Consider the following 7,598-nt stretch of genomic DNA (forward strand, 5'->3'; position numbering starts at 1 on the left):
CTTAGCCCTGGTAGTAAGTAGATGATGGGTGTCTCAGGCAGATCATCCTCAATAAATCACCGTTAAGTAGATTCATTGTATATATATATGCATAAGAGCTCTAAGCAGCCTTCCTCTGCTCTAGCCAGGGTACTGCTTATAGTCTGTCTTTTTATGATAGGGCAATTTGCCTTTTTCTTTTTAATTTTACAAAATTGGATCAAGGAGGAAAGTTGTCAACAGTGGAAAAAGGTGAATTCTATGTTATTTTAAGAATAAATCAGAGTGTGTGTGTGTGTGTGTGTGTGTGTGTGTGTGTGTGTGTGTGTAATGGACTAGCTATTTTATTTGAACAGAACCAGAGGAAGTGGGATCTGATTAAAAGCTTCAGAGTGAACATCCAAAGGCACGTCCTCAACTAAGTTTTCTCAGATAGTAGAAAAGATTACTTTTTAAGGCTGTCATTACCTTTCCCAGCTTGTTAAGATGGATTGTCTTCCCCAGAGCATTATTTTTAGGGTGTACATATACAGCCTTGTGAGGTTAATAGAGAAAATTAAATGAGCTCTTAAAGTCCTTCTAATACTAGCATTCTTAGAAACTATTTGTAAGCTTAAATAGAGCAATATCCATATTTTTACCACCTTACCCTGCAATGAGCATTTAAAAAATGTTTGCTCTTGATCCTTTCACAGTTCCTAAGCGTGATGATTGGATATTCATACTTGTGTATGAAATGTTCCTTTTTCTAAACCTTATGTCAGCATGTTACTCATCTGATATAAAAAAAATAAATTTATTTTTGCTCTTGATTAAAATTTTGCTTTGCCAGATACGCAAACACACTTTCAAAAAGAGATTCAAACATAATTAAAGTTTATCTAAATAAAAAGCTGACAGACAGGTGGAGTAAAACTGCTGTGTTGCAGTGCCTACAGAAACTGGGCAGGTTGACCGAGGTTGGGCCCTCACAACTGTTTGTAGGTCCAGCCACATCTCTCACCCTCACCACCCCAAGGTGAGGTCTTTATAGGCATTAGTTCCACCCTGTTTTCACATCTCCCTCTACTCTATTGATCTCCATTTCAACCATTCCCAGTCTTTTCTGGAAACTACAATCCATTTTGAAAAGAGTTCCCTCAGGCTCTTCTCACAACACTTGTTCCCCTAAGGGTAGTGTTTTCTCTTGCTTCCCTCCTGTGGGAAGCTGGTCTCTCCTCTACATCTCCATGTCTGGATTGGGGTGGGTTTGCTAATATTCTGTCTCTCCGCTGCTGCCTGCCGGTAATCAACTTTCATCCTTGTTGAGACACTCTTCTTCCTTTGATGCTCCTGTCATCACTTCCGCCATCTTGAGTGATTTCCTAGACGAAGAAAGCACATAAATTACCTATCCAACATCAAGGTTTCAGGAATGAAGTCTTACAGAGTCCAAATAAGTTTCTTTTTCCTCTGCAGTGTATAAGGCTTTCTTTATGTATGTATGTATGATCTTAACCTTTTCTCAAAAATACTTTTTTCACAATAATGCTATTTGTTAATTTGATTTTTTTCTGAAGATTCAAAATACTTAATATATTTTAAGAATCACTCTTTACACCTATGAGTTAGTGTATACCAAGTGGAATTTTTGAAACGATACTCTGTGATTCAACAAAATTAAAAATTGGGTTATCAACAATTTTTCAAACTACCTCATATCTGTGTCTGCATGTGTGTGCATGAATGCATATAAATTGGCGTGGAATTGTAGTGTCAGAACATTTTAGCTCAGTTGCTGATAATGTGTCTGATTTGATATTCCAAAAGTACTTTAATTATATTAAATGTCTTACATGCCAAATAGGCAATTTATTAAAATATAAAATCTATCATCTGTTTTCCAATGTTATACATGTTCTGTAAAGTGTTAAATGCATTTACTGAACTTAGCTACTTTATAAAGCACAGTGCCTGGTTCATCATCTGTTTATTTAGAAACCAAATTTGTTTACATTCTGATCTCTTTCGTGATGTGATGATTTTCTTCTTAAACTAATGTTATTCTTTGAATGATAAAGATTTGGGTAGGCCTGCTGTTACTTTGTCTCTTAAGCAATGTGATATCCTTGAAAGTAAATACACATTACTGTGTCTCCTAAGCAATTTGATATCCTTCTAAGTTAAGTATAGCTGGAGGGACTGTCTAAGCAATCCATGGAGTGCATCAGATTGTATGAAAGAAGAGCCACCCTGCCCTGCACCCAGTGACACTACCATATTCCAGAGCCATACTGCAGGGGTAGCTGGTGAGCCTGTGCTGTGCAGAGGGGGCAATTTCAAAGGTAAAGTTTTTTTATTGGAGAAAATGAAATTATATTAATGGTAGCATCCTTTAATCTATTGTGGTTCAGGTAATTTTTTTTATCATTAGTCTCTAGTTTTGTTATTGTTAAATAAAATTTTTTATCATTACCTAAAACTTTAACCCCTGCTACTTTCCTATGTTATATTCATACAGGTATTTTATAAAATGTTTTCTCTCCCTTACTCCATTTAATCCTTGTAAGAATCCTGTGACTCTTTCAAATTAGTAAACTGAGGCAGTTCTCAGTGCTGCTGCTAACAGCATTTCCATCCTTATCACACCCTTCAGTCCAGCAAAGGTGTTCCACTACATAGAAGTTATTGCTGTTTTCCTCTAAGAGTGTCACATGAAATGCACTGTTAGATGAAAGTAAAGAGAGTTCTGAAGAAAATGGAAGTAGATACTTTGATATAGGTTTCTGAGCAGTCTTGGAGAGAATATGTGAGTCAGTGAGACTAATATTTGGCTTTGGGGAGAAGAGGTTCATGAAAGAATGTGTGGGCATGCATGTGTTGGTGTTAGGGGATGATGGTCCTTCATATGCACACAAATGGGATTGAGGGGATACCATGTTAAGTTCAGGTATGAAATAAGAGGGAGACCCGGCACGGTGGCTCATGTGCCACCACACCGGCTAATTACAGCACTCTGAGAGCCCAAGGCAGGAGGATTGCTTGAAGCCAGGAGTTCAATACTAGCCTGGCCAACAAGGCAAGACCCCCTCTATAAAAAAAATAATAAGAGGGAAATGTGAAGCGGGAAAAGATAAGAGGATCATAGAAGTGTCAAAGACTGAGATAAAATAGTTTTAAGACTGGAAAGTCAGTTGATTTTTCTCTGATACATCCCTAGCATGCTCTAATCATCCTTGCCTCCATGTTGAAAGTATGCAGTATGCTTGTCAGATTCTCCAGTAATACATTGTTTCATAGTAGGGGTATAATGATATTATAGTAGAAGAAACTTGATGTATCATAGAAGTACACTAGTTTAAAATAATTTTTGGAAAGCTTTCTTTAGAGCACATAACTCATTTTTTCATTTATTTCATAATTTGAAATATTTATATTACACTGATCTTTTGTAAAAGCCCTTTTATTGATGAATCATACCATTCATTATTCATGTAACTTCTTAAAATCAAATAGCATTTACAAGACTTCTGTTTACTCATCTTTAAAAATGGGGAGGAAGGCCTGGGCTCAGTGGCTTACTTCTCTAATCCCAGCACATTGAAAGGCCGAGGCCAGGAGTTTACCAGCCTGAGCAGCATAGCAAGATCCTAGAATCCTGGAATCCTAGCTGCTTGGGAGACTGAGACAGGAAGATCTTTTGAGCCCAGGAGTTTAAGGCTACAGTGAGCTATGATTTTTGCCACTCTGCTCTAGCCTTGGCAATAGAGTGAGACCCTGTCTCTAAAAACATAAAAATGGGGGAGGGGGCAATTAGACATGTTGAGCTTCCTTCTATCCTAAAATTTTATGCAGAAAACACAATTTGTGTGACTCTTTTGTTCTATTTATTCAACAAGCTATCCCTCATTTTTGTTATTAGTCTTACTGTGTAGGCAAAGTGTATACAGATAAATAAGTACATGCCCGGTAAAATTTGCTATAAAATTATTGTATACTATTTTATGTCTTAAATTTGATATGGATTTTACAGGAAAGCAGTTCAGTGTTGTAGATAAATTAATCAAAACTGAGGATGCTCTAGGCCTTTTAAAAACACAGATTTAACTTTTTTAAATTGGTAAGCTAGTTATAACAGTCAATGCTAATATTACTATGCTGATTCGGCATAGGCTAAAAATAAAATTATTTTCACAGCCTAGTGACAGACAATTCCTATACAGAATAAATTCCTAATACAGTAACATTAGTTATCAATGAATGAACAGTGAAAATAATTGCACATTGTATAGCATGTGTTCATGATATTGCAGCAAGAACTTTCTAAGGCGTGTAAAACAGATTTTTAATGTCCTAATTTCTGTTTTCTAGATTATACACTTGAAGTGATGAAAATTTTCTCTCCTCTTGCATTTTCTTGTATTTCATACACATAAACATCACTCAAACTAAGGCAGAATATTTCAAACATTTTGATCTTTGAGAGATAACATGTCTAATATAGTTAAGCCATCTTAGATTTCTTCAGCAGTAGGCTCTACAGGTGTGGGTTGTCATTTCTGATTATCTGATTATAATGATCTTGGCACTGTTCTCAAGTGTGACTGTATCTGTAGTGCTTAGTTTCTTGACATCTTAAACGCCTCTTAAAAATTTTATCTTCATTGACCCTTTCAGGTATGATTTTTCACTCACATCCTTCATACATCAGCTGAAATGAAAGGACATCTCCTCAGGCCACACAGACACCTTTATATATTTAGCACACACTGTCTTTTTTGTTTTAATTGTATTCCCCTGTTATCTCCTTTTTGGCTGCCATCACAGTCTGTAGTTGTTTTGTTGGTCTCTTATTCATTGATGTCTGCCACTAGAATATAATCTCATTGAGGGCAGAGACCTTTTCTCTCTAATTCACTGTTATATCTCAGTATAATGGGGACTTCATAGATATTTGTTCACTGTTAAATGAATTAAAGAATCTGTAGTTCAGCTGTTGTAGGTCTGGTTTCTTACCATCTGTTTTGCATCTTGATCCCCTGATGCTCTCCCATTATCTCCAGAATACAGAACCTCATTCGTGTTCTCACTGTGTCTACCTTACCTTACCTCACACAGTGGTTTGACATCTCTTGTCTGGGCCATGACAACCCTCTAATGTTATTTCCCTTTTTATGACTCCTTGATACTTGTAGTTGGAAAGTTTAAACCTTTTAGCATGACATGGGCAGCTGTTCACAATCTGGCCCAGTTCTGACCTCTCCAGGCTCTTGTTCACCATCCACCCCCACCTCATGTGTGCTGGTTCTGCCTACACTTGCTTCATTCCTGAATGTCCAGGGCCTTTGCACCTACCTGAAATGTCCCTTTCCCCTCTTTGATACTTAGAGAATGCCTACTTTTAAGGCATTAGGTTAGGTCTTAAGTTAGGCATTAAGTTAGGGTCGTAAGACCTAACTCAAATGTCTACTATTCTGAAACACTTTTTCTGATCGAAGTCATTTTTGTTTCTCTATGTTCATTCAATGAGCCGTCCACTCTGGAGTCTTTCTGTCACTTACAGCAGTGACACTGTGTTGTAATTACTGTTTATTTATGTCTCCCACTAGACTGTGAGCTTCTTAAGGGCAAGGACCATGTTTATATACTGTTAGTCCTGTCATAGATTTAGGGACGTAAGATGGTATCTTGTAGTCTTTTTAGGTATGTTTCCTTTGCTACTCCTAGGGTAACACTAGGGCCTTTATCAGTGAGATTAAGGGTTTTGTTTGTTTGTTCTGAGATAGAGTTTTACATTTGTTGCCCAGGCTGGAGTGCAAAGGCTCAGTTGTGACTCATCGCAAACTCTGCCTCCCAGGTTCAAGGGATTCTCTTGCCTCAGTCTCCTCAGTAGCTGGGATATAGGCATGTGCCACCACGCCCTGCTAATTGTGTACTTTTAATAGAGACAGAGTTTCTCCATGTTGGTCAGGCTGGTCTCAAACTCCCGACCTGAGGTGATCTGCCCGCCTCGGCCTCCCAAAGTGCTGGGATTACAGGAGTGAGCCATCACACCCAGCCAAGATTAAGTTTTTTTGTATCCTAATAAATTTTATAGTTGGAGTCTCCTAAGCCCTTAACATATTTTTATTCAAGAAGAAATAGAGGAGAATAGAATCAGCCTTAAGATGCTGATTATGGAGTTATCAGGAGCCAGGACTGGCACAGAAATGGTACACAGCTGATGCACACCTGGGCCTCCTGGACACACAGCTGTCTCTTCATATTCATCCTGCTTTCCAAAGTGGGAACCTGAGGGCTGGGAGTTGAAATTGGATACTGCTCTATTTTCATTAACTTTTAAAAGATTTCTACTCTAAGATAATTTATATACTTGGGGGAAGAAAGATCCAAAGCCTTCTGCAGAAGGGCCGGGGGAGAGGTGGCTAAGCCCAGACAACCTACATCATGTTTGCTGAAAGGCCTATCCTTATAACCCCTACATATCTCGTCCTTTGCATATGTTAGTACTTTAATCCTTACGATGTTCTTGTGAATTTGTTAGTATTATCCTTCAATTCCCGACTTACAGTGTAGGTAGAAAAACTGAAGCACTGTTCAACAAAGCTTAATAAAGTTGCTGCCTATGATGATTGAAGGACTTAAAATTAGACCTAATTTTTAACTTTGTACAAATAATAGACAATAAAAGTTGATCTTCAGATAGGAGGTCAGGATGTTAAGGATGTGTCTATAAACCTTAATGTAGGAGAAACATTGGAGGAACTTGGGATTTTGATGAAGACTTGACAGAACATAATAACCATATTTAGACATCACAAAGCCTAGTGAATGGAGAGATGCTGGCTGTCAGAGGAACTAGGATCAGTGGGCAGAATCATTTTATTCATGCAATAAGTATTTAAAATGTCTTCCATATGATGGGTGCTACCATGATTAATACTGCTAACATTTATTCCATACTTACTATGTGCTAAATGCTGGTCCAAGAATTTATGTGCATTAATATTCGTTGAGTCCTCACAGAAGCCATGTGTTAAGTGCTATTCTTATTGCTTTCTTACGGTTGGTAAGATGGTGAATGAGATGAACGTGATTCTCTGCCTTCACAGAACTCAAGAGAGTAGGGAGGACAGTTTAGGAGCAGGTCATCCAGCACCCCGTGAGAAGGGCTGTGGCCAGGGGGTGCAGGTTGCTGTGGAAGCAACCACGGGGACCATGTACAGCATCCCAAAAGTAAATTCGAAGCTGAGACCCAAATGCTAAGGCAAAATGGTGGATGGAATATGTGTTCCAGGCATAGGAAACAGCACACATGAAGGCCAGGAGACTAGAGCAAGCAAGGTAGAAGGGCTGGGGGAGAGGTGGCTTTTCAAACACTGGGACCATTGGCTCAGAAGGTACTAAGCAGGGATACTATACAAGGATCTGATGGGAAGGTGCACCAGAAGAGTCTATAGTTTTCTGACTACCCATGCTCTGAATGGCTTTCTGCAGGCATTAGATACATCTACGTGTGTGTGTATATCTTCAGTATTCTGACCCTAGACTGCTGTAATGCTTTCATCCCTTGTGTGTGTGTGTGTGTGTGTGTGTGTGTGTGTGTGTGTGTGTGTGTATGTGTGCATGTTTGTGTATAT

General features: G+C 38.5%; 1 protein-coding gene and 1 non-coding gene across 5 annotated transcripts in view; both read left to right on the forward strand.

Moving 5' to 3' along the window:
* The window catches only part of SPIRE1 (spire type actin nucleation factor 1), a 208,234-nt gene that overhangs the window by 116,520 nt on the left and 84,116 nt on the right, over positions 1 to 7,598 (forward strand). The window lies entirely within an intron of this gene.
* Positions 663 to 761, forward strand: LOC119466944. The gene has a single exon (XR_005195455.1). It is a non-coding gene; the product is annotated as a small nucleolar RNA U13 (small nucleolar RNA).

Source organism: Cebus imitator, unplaced genomic scaffold (genome assembly GCF_001604975.1).
Source record: "Cebus imitator isolate Cc_AM_T3 unplaced genomic scaffold, Cebus_imitator-1.0 Scaffold242, whole genome shotgun sequence".
Classification (NCBI taxonomy): domain Eukaryota; kingdom Metazoa; phylum Chordata; class Mammalia; order Primates; family Cebidae; genus Cebus; species Cebus imitator.